The sequence below is a fragment of the Wolffia australiana genome, chromosome 11 (assembly GCF_029677425.1).
Source record: "Wolffia australiana isolate 7733 chromosome 11, ASM2967742v1".
Lineage (NCBI taxonomy): Eukaryota > Viridiplantae > Streptophyta > Magnoliopsida > Alismatales > Araceae > Wolffia > Wolffia australiana.
Window position 1 is genome coordinate 10,542,932 of NC_135845.1, and position 14,019 is coordinate 10,556,950.

Consider the following 14,019-nt stretch of genomic DNA (forward strand, 5'->3'; position numbering starts at 1 on the left):
TAATAGTTTTGCTTGGAGAGAATGGGGAAAGCAAGTCCAGTATCAACTAGAGACCTGGTAATCACGATAGAGGTTCCAATAGGCTCATCTTCTACTAAAGACATCCCATTAACTTGCAAGATAGATTCACCAGTCCGTCATGGCATGGATTTGCTCCTACTTCCTCCTTGGACCAGACTTCATGCTTTGTACCAAATATTGAGATAGAATCCCCGCTGCCATTCCTTAGCAGTTCAGGTACTGGTGGGAGAGAACAAGGGAGAAGAACGACTAAAAAGAAGCCAAAAAGAAAAACCCTCGTTCTAGAAAATAATGTTCAAAGATGTTCATTTTATCAAAGGAACACAAAGTAGGAGATGAAAATATGCTGAGTGGGAAATAAAAACAGCGGGACCCATTCAAGAGTCAAGGTCAACTCCACAATCACAAAGGCCTGGATGATCAAACTTGGCAGGAGGCTAGGACCTCGAGTGGTGCAGATAAGGGTGCAGAGGAGACGAAGGCTTGGATGTGGTCGAGGAAGGAGAGGTTCTGAGGTTGTGCTTGTGCTTGACGTAGCTCCGTGTCTCCTTCTCTGGGTAAACGCCAAAGCCCAACTCCCCGTTGCACTTCTAGAGCTGGTTCACATAGCTTCGTTGCTGAAAGTAGACCTCCACCCGCACTATGCCCGCACTCTCGTCATTGTCACCCATCCCGGGGAAGGTGGTCCGGGCGGCACGGTCAACGTCATCAGGGGGATCCCAGTGTTATAAAAGGAGGAGTCAATTTTGAGTAGTAAAGACTAGTTAAAAGAAATTGGGACATGAGAAGAAAGTCCCATAAGAACAATTAGCTTGCGTCTATCCATCACTATATAGGAGGGTTGAGAGAATCAGGAATAGTGTTCGCCCGTCCCGATGCCAGTACCGGATACCGGTATCGGGACGGATGCTGGACGGATGCCGGTACCAGAAACTTCCGGTACCAGTTTTTTCCGATATCTAGATACTGGATATCGGTATCGGATATCGGTTGCTACAGTGCCGATATCCGATATCGGTATCCGTCCGATACCGTGATCCGTCTCCCGTCTCAGGGGGACAGATGACGGTATCGGATATCGGATGCAGATATCGGTTTTCGATATCCGCATCGAATTTCATAAACATTTCATATAAGTTAGTTCTTTTATGAAATTTCATAAAAGTTACGTATTTCGATTTTTTAAAGTTTTGAACCTTGTTTTCTGGCAACGGCGGGAGCGGGCATCGGCGAGCACCGGCGGGCAACGGCGAGCAACTGCGGGCAACGGCGGCAGAAGGCAACAGGGGTAAGTCGATTTTCTGCTGGCAAAATAGGACCATTGCTCTTCTGTTTCCGTCAATTTCAGCTCTCTCTCTATCTTTCCTCTCAGCTTCCTCTTTTTCTCTATCTTTTCTCTCCCGTTATCTTCGTCCTCTCTCAATTTCCTATCTCTCTTCGTCCTCTCCCTCTCTCACTTTCATATCTCTATTTTACTTCTCCCTTTCTCAATTTCGTAGCTCTATTTTTCTTCTCCCTCTCTCAATTTCAAATCTCTATTTTTGTTCTCCCTCTCTCAATTTCATATCTCTATCAATTTCCTATCTCTATTTTTCTTCTCCCTCTCTCAATTTCATATCCCTATTTTACTTCTCCCTCCATCAATTTCATAACTCCATTTTTCTTCTCCCTCCCTCACTTTCATATCTCTATTTTACTTCTCCCTTTCTCAATTTCATAGATCTATTTTTCTTCTCCCTCTCTCAATTTCATATCTCTATTTTTGTTCTCCCTCTCTCAATTTCATATCTCTGTCAATTTCCTATCTCTATTTTTCTTCTCCCTCTCTCGATTTCGTATCCCTATTTTACTTCTTCCTCTCTCAAATTCATATTTCCATTTTACTTCTCCATCTCTCAAATTCATATCTCCATTTTACTTCTCCATCTATTAATTTCATAACTCCATTTCTCTTCTCCCTCTCTCAATTTCATATCTCTATTTTACATCTTCCTCTTTCAATATCATATCATTATTTTTTTCCCCATTTCTTAATTTCATAACTCTATTACTCCTCTCCCTCTCTCAATTTCATCTCTATTTCTCTTCTCCCTCTGTCAATTTCATATCTCTAGTTTACTTCTCCCTCTCTCAATTTCATATCACCATTTTACTTCTTCCTCTTTCAATATCATATCACTATTTTTTCCCCCATCTCTTAATTTCATAACTCTATTACTGCTCTCCCTCTCTCAATTTCATATCTCTATTTCTCTTCTCCCTCTCTCAAATTCATATCTCAATTTAACTTCTCCATCTATTAATTTCATAACTACATTTTCCTTCTCCCTCCCTCAATTTTATAACTCCATTTCTCTTCTCCCTCTCTCAATTTCATATCTCTATTTTACTTCTTCCTCTTTCAATATCATATCACTATTTTTTCCCCCATCTCTTAATTTCATAACTCTATTACTCCTCTCCCTCTCTGAATTTCATATCTCTATTTCTCTTCTCCCTCTCTCAAATTCATATCTCTAGTTTACTTCTCCCTCTCTCAAATTCATATCTCTAGTTTACTTCTCCCTCTCTCAATTTCATATCACCAATTTACTTCTTCCTCTCTCAATATCATATTACTATTTTTTCCCCCATCTCTTAATTTCATAACTCTATTACTGCTCTCCCTCTCTCAATTTCATATCGCTATTTCTCTTCTCCCTCTCTCAAATTCATATCTCCATTTCACTTCTCCATCTATTAATTTGAGAACTCCATTTTTCTTCTCCCTCCCTCAATTTCATCTCTATTTCTCTTCTCCTTCTCTCAATTTCATATCTCTATTTCTCTTCTTCCTCCCTCAAATTCATATCTCCATTGTACTTCTCCATCTATTAATTTCATAACTCCATTTTTCTTCTCCCTCCCTCAAATTCATAACTCCATTTTTCTTCTCTCTCCCGCAATTTGAAATCTCTATTTTTCTTCCCCCTCTCTCAATTTCATAACTCCATTTTTTCTTCTCCCTCTCTTAATTGAAGACGAGCTTGTCTGATTGAGGACCGGAAGAGTAGAAGACCCACATATGGGCATTATTACAACTGAAGAAGAGCTCTTCAACGGTATTTCTTCACCTAAAATCCTTTATTACACTATGGATTTTATTGTTGATTTGGTGTTTAGGTGTCAGTCTAGGCAATGTGATTTTTATGGTTAACTTAGATCTACTTTTCGTGCATATTTTATCACTTCACGATTCTGAAAACAAACGTCGAAATTGTGGGGAATATGTTAATTACGATGATGAAGATGGAGGTCATGATTTTGATTATGCCAAGTTTTCTGTACTTCCACTGTTTCGATTGATTATTAATGTATCTAGATTTGAATTTAATTGGTCCAAAACATGTAGGATAACTTGAAATTGTGCAGAAAGATGAATCCAACTGGAGGCGGTGACCCAGCCCAAGAAAGAGCTGGGTCAGGAGTCGTACGTCCCGAACGTACAGAGGAGGGAACTTCCCGTGTCGTACAGAGTCGGCCTCGTACGAATCGTTCCCTCATCATCGACTACTTCGAGGTGACAGAAGATGGGTACTATATATGCTTACTATGCCGGGAGTTGAACCCGCACAGTAAGAGGAGACCCATTAAGAGGCAGGCGGACCGAAGCACAAATGTGTTTTGGCGCCACTCCAAATCATGCCATCCAGATCGTCATGCTGAACTGAAGGGCGAAGTCCCCAAAGAACGTGGTCAGACACGCATCACCGACAGAATGCAGAGCAGGCAACAGGGAGAGCCAAGCCGACGGGGGCCGATCAGAGGGCACACCCCAGACGAGACGAAGAACTTCATTGCGCAGTTCGTATGCCTGACAGATTCTCCATGGAGCATCGTTGACAACGTCGCATTCAAGGATATGTGGCGGTATGCTACGCTTATAGACCTGGATCCTCCAAGTGCGAAGGTGATAAAGAGGTGGACCATCCAAATGCACGGCCAAATGAAGATTGGTGTGAGGAAGCTTTGGGAGACCGTGGCGTAATTCTGTTTACCTAAAATAAAAATTGTTCTTACTTCTTAATTCAATTAAAAAAAATTTATTAATATTTTTTACTGTTTCTGTTAACTACAACAGGTTAATAAATATTTCTGTTAACTACATCCACACTCCTTAATACACTAACTACAACACGTGACTTACTTCTCTTAAAGTGAAAACTCCATTAATTTATTAATTCCACTAACTACATATCAAATGCCATGAATTTTCCCAAGATAACATTAAAATTTTTATTACTTTTATTAACTGCAACCCGTAATTCTGTTAGCTTAAAATAAAAATTGTTTTTACTTCTTAATTCAATTAACAAATATTTATTAATATTTTTATTAAGTACATCACGTAATTCTGTTCACTTAAAATAATTTTTTTTTACTTCTTAATTCAATTAAAAAAAATTATTCATATTTTTTTACTGTTTCTGTTCAGTACAACACGTTTATAAATATTTTTGTTATCTACATCTTCACTGCCAAATACACTAACTACAACACGCGAGTTTGTTCACGTAAATGAAAATTGTATTTACTTTTTGATTCAATTAATACAATTTTATTATTATTTCTATTAATTACAACCACACTCCTTAAAGTCGTTTTGAAATGTTAACATCGTTATTAATGGGCCACGGGGCGGCTCAAATGCGTTTCAATTTAAAAATGGGCCGCCCGTACTTATACTCTCCCGGAATTTAAAAGTTTCCGGTATGGGATACCAAAAACTGTACAAAGAATTCGCCGGATGTCGATTTTTGATATCCAGATATCGAAAACCAATATCCAGATATCGAAAAACGATATCCGGTATCCGAGATCCGCCACGTCCTACCCCTCCGATATCCGATATCGATATCCGTCCACCACCTGAGGGACAGATATTGGCCGATATCCGATATCCGAGATCCTATACCGTCCCTCTTTAGTCCGGATATCGGATATCGGTTGTCCGATATCGGATATCGGACGGATATCAGGACGGGCGAACCCTAATCAGGGAGAATCCTGATATTTATGATGACACGCCACTGCCTAGAATTCATCATGGTCGAGTTCATCCCGATATTCCAGAAATATGACCAGTGGTATGCTGAACACATACACCATGATGTGTCGGACGGCAGCGGGTGTTAGTGCGTGGCTCAAGGAGAGCTGGCAGCGGTCATGTACAGTATGGCCATTGCAGCCATTAGTGTGTCTCAGAATAGATGGCGGTGGCTCACATACAGAATGATGGTGGTAGATGTTAGAATGTGACATTGCTTAACTTCAATCCACAAAATCAAGGTGGGAGACACGTTGAGTTTTGAACAAAGCCACTGAAATCGTTGCTTAGATAAAGGTTTGGTTAGTAACTCATGAAGTAATTCAGCCGTAGCATGGGCTACCGATTTATATTCAGCTTTGGTACTAGACAATGACACCGAAGATTGCTTCCTGGACAATCAACTTACAAGATTTGGACCAAAAAATACAAGATACCGGTGTGTGGAGCAACAATCAATTGAGACCTCGGCCCAGTCTAAATCACTAAAAACTTTGAGTCACATATCTGAAGAGAAATAAACAAAAGAGAGTAATCATGGTCCCTTTATGGTACCGTAATATATGTTTAACAATGGCCCAATGGGCTGGTTGGGGATCATGCATGTTTTGGCTTGCCGACTCAAAACATAGGAAATATCAAGCTGGGTAATAGTTAAATATTGTAAGCCACCAACAATTTTCTGATAATAGGTGGGGTTAGGCATGTCCACATTTTTACGGGACACAGAAAGATAGACTAGAGGGGTTAGTGGGATTGCATTCACCTATTTTTTATGCTTGAAGAATTTGGGCTAAATATTTTGATTCAGAAAGTGTTACACCTTGGTGAGTGCAAATAAGTTAAATTCCAAGAAGTATTTTGCATTACCAAGGTCTCGTACAGGGAAGACACTCTGGAGAGAAGTAATTGTTCATGTGACATCATGAGCATTAGAGCCAATAACTAAAAAATCATCAACATAAACCAGAAGAAATATTCAAGAGCGAGACCTGTTTTTAAAGAAAAGTGAAGTACCCATTTTGGCACTCTGAAGGCAGATAATTTTTTATGCCACATGTGAGGTGCTTCTTTTATACCATAAAGAGATTTTCTAAGTAAACATGCAAGGTTCGGATGATGGGGATTCTCAAAGCCGGGAGTCTGGCTCATTCAAATAGTTTCATAAAGATCTCCATGTAGAAAAGCATTTGGAAATATCTAGTTGTTTGATATGCTACTTATGTGAAATAGCTGCAGATAACAAAATTCTAATGATCGTCATTTTAACAACTGGGCAGAATGTATATTCATAGCAAATATAGGGTTTCTTGACTAAAGCCTTCAGCAACAAGTCTTGTCTTACATTGATCAAGAGAGCCATCAGCATTAAGTTTTCGTTCAGATACCCATTTAAAGCCGAAAATACTGGCACCAGGTGATGGGATTGCGAGTACCCAAAATTTATTGTGATGAAGGACAGACATTTCATCCTCCATGGTTTTTCTCCATACTGAGCTGTTTAAGGCCTGTACAACATTTGTATGTTCAAAAGATGAAAAGTCATGATATTTGTTACGTACCTCTATGTGAAGAACATTGGTGGACCAAAGAAGACATGTTCATTCACGGGTCAAATTTGGCAAATTCAGCAAGTTGTATATATGACGCATACGTAATGGTGGAGTGGACAAGTCTGTATCTGTAGTAGCACAGGCACTGACAAAGATAATGGAGAACTAGGTGAAACATGAGCTGAAGAGAGGAATCATCATTGTTAGTGGAGTGTAGCAGATTACGTAACAAAGGCGGACTAGTAGTTATAGAGGTCGAAGTGAGATTCAAAGGGAGAAACCAGGGGGAGTAGTACCCAATAACCCATCAAGGGGCGAGGCAAATGAATAGAGTGTGAAAACAGAAAAGTAGATTCATCAAAACTTACATCTCTAGAAATGTAGAGATGATAATTAGCTAGAGAAAGACATCAATAACCAATAAACTATATCCGAAAAATACACTGTTTTCAAATAGGGATGAGAATTTATTTCTACTATATGGCTGAAGATCAGGGAAAAAGAGACAACCAAAAACTTTAAAAGATTTATAGTCTCGAATCTTAGAATGTAAAAGTTCAAAAGGAGATTTGTTGCCAAGCACAAGAGAAATTATGCCGTCAATGAGATATGCTGCAGTCGTAAGTGCTTCATTCCATAAATTCATTGGCATAGACGCACGATGAAACATGCTCAAAGCCATTTCAACAATGTAACGGCGTTTACGTTAAGCCACCCCTTTTTGTTATGATGTACGTGGACATAAGAATTGATGATTTATGCCACAAGTTTGAAGATGTTTGTGAAGAGATTGAAACTCACCTCCTCAATCAGATTGGAACATCTTGATCTTGGTGGAAAAATGTTCCTCCACCAACTGCTGAAATAAAATGAAAGTAGCCAGAACATTGCTTTTGGCCTTAAGTGGACAAAGTCAAGTATACCTGATAAACTCATCAATAAATGTAACATAGCAGGAAAAACCAAGATGCAACTTAAGGTGCCAAATCACACAAGTCAGAGTGAACACATTGAAGTGGTGTTACAGATGAACACCTATGAGAATTAAAATGAAGTATTTGAGTTTTAGCGAAACAACAGGTCAGACAAACAAATTTAGAGTTTGAGAGAAGGGAAGACCAAAACATGAGACTATATGTTTTAGAACACGAAAGGCAAGATGTCCTAAACGGAGATCACACGGGTTCAGAGACTGGCCTTCTCCTAAATAATATTTGCTTGTGTAGGTTCAATGCAATAGAGACCATCACGGGCCGTTCCCACAAGTAAGAGCTCCCCCGTCGTGCGATCCTTGCAAAGAAAAAAATAAAATGAAATTCCACAAACATGTTAATATCAGAAGTTAGTTTCTGAATTGAGAGAAGATTCTTGTAAATTTTTTGAATAAGTAGAACGTTACATAGACTGAGTATGCGGTAAGGATTATGCGTTGAGATAGAGGAAGAACCAAAAGATTTAATAGGCAAACCTGAACCATCTCCTATAAAGAGTTTCTCGGATCCTTCGTATTGGGTAGCTTTGTAAATACTGTTGATATGAATGGTAACTTGATGAGTGGTGCCACTATCCGAGTACCATGCACTGTTATAGTAAGGAGGAACTTGATTAGCAGGTGACTGTCGTGCAGGGGGAGATATTGGACATCCTAGGGTAGAAGTATATGCTTTGCGCATGTGGACTGCCTTATAAAACTGAGAGAGGGTTAAACGTGGTTGGGAGATTGTTAGCAGCAGACTTGCAATCTGGAGTGATGGAGGACCATCGAGAAGGCACGGTTCAGATTCGACAGCAGCCGCGCCATGTAACCCTAGACGACGTGAAGGACCCAACCTTCAAGTACCCGGTGTGACAATTGGCCCCTACTACACTTTTATTTCTGCTTTTCATCATAATGAATGGTGATGGGCCCTCATGTTTGGGCTTCATTATCTACCTGTTTATTTTTGTTACGTTTATGTAATGTTGTTTTATTAGGCCATTGGGGGAATGGCCATCTTTTGGCAATTCCCCTAAGGGGCGCATTAGGGTAACCACCCCTACTTAAAGGGGGTGGTCTACCCTAATGGACAGACGGGACGATTTGATCAGTTTTTTTCCATTACGTGGAGTTCCCTTTCTTCTTCATTGAGAGGAGAGATTATCAACCTCTGGAGAGAAGAGGGAGTGACAAAATCGCCATTGATCTTTGGCCTTTAGTCTTGCTGCGATAACACAACATCAGGACGATCGCGACTGTTTCTGTTGTTACGATGTTGAATCAAGGTTATGTGGAAGCTCCACTGTTGATTATTTTTTGCCGTTGGACCCTCAACACCGGGGAAGACCCTCGGTGCTGCCTGAATTGATCAAGTTCTAGAGACTCAATGAATTTCCCCACCTGAATCCGTCATGGTGGATGTTTTGTTCGGTTATGATTACTCTAGTCTTAGCCTGGTTGTTTGACTGAGAAAGGTCAGTCAACATTGATGCCCTCAGGGGTTCTTTGCAAGCGGATATCTGCCACGTCATGAAATTATCTACTACTAGCCTGGCACCCTACGATGTGTCCTTTTCAATTTACCACCAACGGCAATTGCTCTTGGACAAAGGATGACACTCTGGCAGATATTAATGGTTAGACCATCGTGCGGATGTTCGAACACATTCAAGAGTTGTCCTGACCTGGGACCTCTTGGGCAGGACCTATTGGGCCCTTATACTGTTCATTTTACTATTGGTCATCCATTGACCAGGTCAAGCCTGATAAACAACATATAAAAATTCTGAACGATAATTTGCTGATGGATTTTTCTGCCCGGAATACCCGAGCACCTCATCGACAAATAGAATCCTTTGGTCTAGAAGGATTTCTTTCCTACAGATATTCCATTTGTCCTGTCTTTGTGCCGGAGATTTCACACAGGTCTATTTCTTTCCCCAATCCCTTTAAATTTTCAGCTTAATTACCTTCTTCAGTGGAGACGACATTGTTCCTGTACTAGAGAGAGTTTTCTTAGGATTAGCCACTTCATCTGTGAATAGGATTCTCTTTCTTGGTGTCGGAGTAGATTTAGTAGCGTTGAGGGTTAGGGACACTTACGAGTAGTGATTGCCTCCTTGCATCTTCTGCATTTGGACTGGTCGATCGAGTCAACGGGTGCCTACCGGTCCTAGACTTCTTTTGTTCCCTGGCCCCTGATCCTATATCGGCAACAATTGATATACTTCTCGTTATCTAAAAAGTTGGATCATTCATTCCGGCATCACCTTCATCTATTTAGTGTGTTGTAAACCAATCCTACGGTTCTGTCATATTTTTTTACATCATATTGATTTTAGAGCCAATCATGCAAACCTCCGTGTTTAGCACTATCGGTCCAGGATTTTATTTCTCACGTTTCACACCTGATTGCACACATTGCATATTTTGAAATTCATAACATGTTTATTCATACCATATCATTGTCAACACATTCATCATGTTGTAGGAACCCCTATCATATGCGTAGTACCAGGCCAGGACAATGAGTTGGACACGTAGCATTATCTGAGGAGACGACATGTCAGATTCGGAATGGGAGAATGACTCTTACATTTACAATGTTCCTTGCGAAGATCAATTTTACACCCATCACCAAGGTACTTACTGGGACAATGATGACCTAAACACCTATCATGATGATAGGGAATCGCGCTTTTCAAACTCTACAACACTTCAAGGACCACGATGGCTCCACCGGCGTATATCTCGGTAGTATCAGTCTCCGGAGCCAGTTGTTGCCGTCAGTCATCGAACGAGCCAGACTTGTGGGATGAACTTTTCCCCGTCAACCCCACGACACTACCCACCATCAGCTTATCCATACTTTGGCTTATCCATACTCACTGGCACACTCACCTTATGTGCATCACATGCCACCCTACCCACCGGCGCCATCGAAATCAAACCCACTGCTTGCACCTTCCTATTTCTATGACCGAGATGGGTACGGATACACCCATGTGTTGCCACACCCAGCACATTCCTATGAATATGACCCACAGGCGACATCGCCATATGAAAGCACCATTAGCACCCTTGGCCCTGTCTGAGTGCCCCGCACCTTACGCATACCTATCCGCTAGCAAAGAGAAGACACTATTCCCCACCAGCCCCCCCAGTCATTGCCTTAAACAAATAGCTTATATCATCAGTCTCTTTCCCACAGAACATATAGGCAAAGTCTTCCACATATAAGGAGGAACTTCAAGATATGATATCTCACACAATCCATAGTGCATTGATAAATTACACTGCCAGCCTTCTCTTGCATCTGTTTCCAATCAGTTTCCTTAATGTCTCGATGTTTTGAGTTTTTCAGTTCCTTAGAAACATCACTTGCAATAAATATATCTTTACCTTTTTTCTTCCAAAGACAAAAGTTCATGCAATTTCTATGGATAAAAATATTAATAGTAGATTTGTTAAGCCTTACTCGTCCAAACAAACATCTATGTTATATGCCACTTGTAGAGACAAAACACTCCCAATTTCTTCAAAAACTATTACAAAGTTAGGACTCAAGGTGTCATGGTCATGTGTCATTGCTAAAAAAATAACATCTTACTTTGGTGGTGTCTAATTACACTTTAGTTACATTCACGGAAGATGAAGGTGGATGTGAAGGTCATTACTGTGCTTGTGAGTAGTATTTAGAATTTGTGTAGACAATGCATCAGATTCTTGTCAAAATCACATGCATTGTTCATCACTAGTCATTAGACTTTTTTAATAACCCATAAGATGGTCAATCAAAAAGTTACTAATTTGTCATCACTTATGATGATTTGATCAGATGAGGAATGTTGTTCTGGTTAAAATCAGATGTATGATCCATCACAAGCCCAATGATGGATATGAAGCATACTGTTCTCGTGTTTTAAGAACACAAGAAAACACATGTTGATGAAACAGAGACTAAAATATATAACACCAGATTTTGATCTTACAAATGATAAGCCTGTGATAAGAATATCATCTAGTGTTTTAAATTTTTATCAAAATCTTAACAAACTTTGACCATTTTATCGTAAGTGTTAGGCCAATTGATGCCAGACATCATCTAGGACGTCGTCCGGTAGGTACTGAGATAGTACTCGGATATCTAAATGGCGTTATCAAACGTCATTAGAGACACCGTCTGATGGATAAACCCTTAAGGGAATGTAGCTACAAGATGATATGTCCTACGTAGAGGTAGGTGCAGGCCCCAACTCATGGAGCTTTGCTGGACTCCGAGCTCTGAAGGGGATGTCAGGTGATAGTGACGGTGGCCTCTTGACCCTTGTTAGAGGGACAACAGCGTCTACGACGCTGAACATACTAAATCCTTAGGGGCTCGCATGTAACGCACGGGCTCGACCCGTACTGGTAAGACGCTCAACTTTGTAATTTTCTCAATACACGCTCATCTATTTCTATCCCAAGCATGGTGAAGTGCAATCGAAAGTATATTGCAATAAATAATATAACTTGTGAGCGGAGGCCGACGTACATTGCCAGTGAGTGGCTCATTGTCAAGTTACTTGTCGATGCAGCTGCTGGTGCAGGTGCGAGCAGAGATGAGCCGAAGAAGGATCAGTATTGCTTGACTAGCAACAGGCATAGGCGCGGTAGGCAGAGCTTGGAGGCAAGGGGCGAAGGCGAGAGGAGTGTCTGATGGTAGCATTGCTCAAGCGATCAACTAGCGTGGCAATGTGATACGATCGATGACAGTAGAGACAGGTGCGAGCAGCAAATGTGAGCGTGTGGCTGGCCAGTGGTGTGATGCTTCACGAGCGATCGGTGCAGATGAGCTGAGAAGTAATTGACTGTGGCATAGCAGGTCGACGAAGGAGGTCTGTCAGCAGTCTCGTGTAGGGCACGAGGCGTCCTGGAGGGCTGAGGCCACAGCGCGGACTCAGCAACCGTAGGGTCGTTTGACCACTTGAACAAGGTGTAGATAAGTGCCAAAGGCCAGACACGGCTGATCTTTCGCCCTACCGTTGGCTTCCCGACGAATGAAAGGTCAAGCATGACTGGCATATACCCGATCCACCAACCGTAGGTCCGTTGAAGAACCCAACTAACTCACCATGGGGAATGCGAGTCATCGCCCCTAGTCGTCCGGTCGGCTCCCAAGCGATCGGCCATTGCCCAAACACGATTGAGTCGCATGAGTGGCGTTGACCCCCGCATCGGCAGAAGGTGCCTTCGTCCCAAGGGGAGATCCCGCATTCTTGACCAGCCCCATAATACTGCCGCACGTTGCTCAGCAAAATCGAAATCTCATGTAAGACAGTGGAAAGAAACGAGTACCGGCGGGTACCTAGCCGGCGATCGCCGATTCTACCAAATTCCCACGGTGGTGAAGGGGGAGAAACGGCCACGGGCAATGCGATGTTGGAGATTTCTTCTCCCTCCCGGCGTCATCCCCTTTCTCTTCTTGTTCTTCCTCCCAAGCCTCCTCTTCTCTTAGTTGAGACCCAAGTATTGTGAACAAACTTCCAATTCGATAAAATAGGTTTGCCCAACCTAAGAAGCATCTTCTCCCTTCTAAAGGGGGGAGTGATGATGGGCCCTAGGCAGTTCCATTAGAGGGGTGGGGGATCAAATAACTAAGAACCCATTACAAAATAAAATAAAAGACAACACACAAACGACGGAGAAAATGACACATGACAGACAGAATAAAAGAAGCAAACAAAAGCACGAAATAAACGATGGCACAGTGAACAAAATGACGGACAAATACACAAACAGAATAATACTGAAAAACCGATCGGATCAATAGCGTGCTTTAACCCGAGGTATTTGAACCCTGGAGTCTTCACGATCGCCTTGGTGTGTCAGTTGGGTTGATTGGAAACCAAAAGCGGGCACTAATGATGCTGAGGGCGTCTCCGAAAATGTCTCTAAGGACTCTGGCTGTTGCGCGCCATCAACAATTCATATAACAATAGGATATTTGATCTTCATTAATATTCAGTTTGCATCACATTTGTGTTTGATTCCGATAACGGGATACAAACATTCCAACTAAAAGTTGATCAGCCTACTTCTATTCACTCATGAGAATCTAGTTGGGAGACATTAGATTCAAAATTTTGAACATTATAAGAATGGGTCAGAAGCATGCTTCTTAAAACGTTATTGGCCTTATTGTGATTACTTATGAGAAATTGGGAAGATGATGGATCAAATTCTTCTCATAATCATATATCAGATTTGTGACCAGTGATTATTATATTATCACATTCTTATCAGAATTTAATAACCGTTCAATTGTTTAATGTATCATCCTTGATCATAAAATGATGCCCGATACCTAGGGGATGACGGGATAATGCACGACGGCTAGA

The 14,019-nt window shown here is 41.3% G+C and overlaps 1 long non-coding RNA gene across 2 annotated transcripts; it reads right to left on the reverse strand.

The window, feature by feature from the left end:
* Positions 1–6,387: 6,387 nt before the first annotated feature.
* Positions 6,388–13,173, reverse strand: LOC144709873 (uncharacterized). 2 transcript variants are annotated; one of them, XR_013583133.1, is made up of 3 exons: positions 12,174–13,173; positions 7,462–7,950; positions 6,388–6,615 (listed from the first exon to the last, which is right to left on the reverse strand). It is a non-coding gene; the product is annotated as an uncharacterized LOC144709873 (long non-coding RNA). The 2 variants fall into 2 exon arrangements; XR_013583132.1 differs by having other exon boundaries at positions 6,388–6,805.
* Positions 13,174–14,019: the final 846 nt, after the last annotated feature.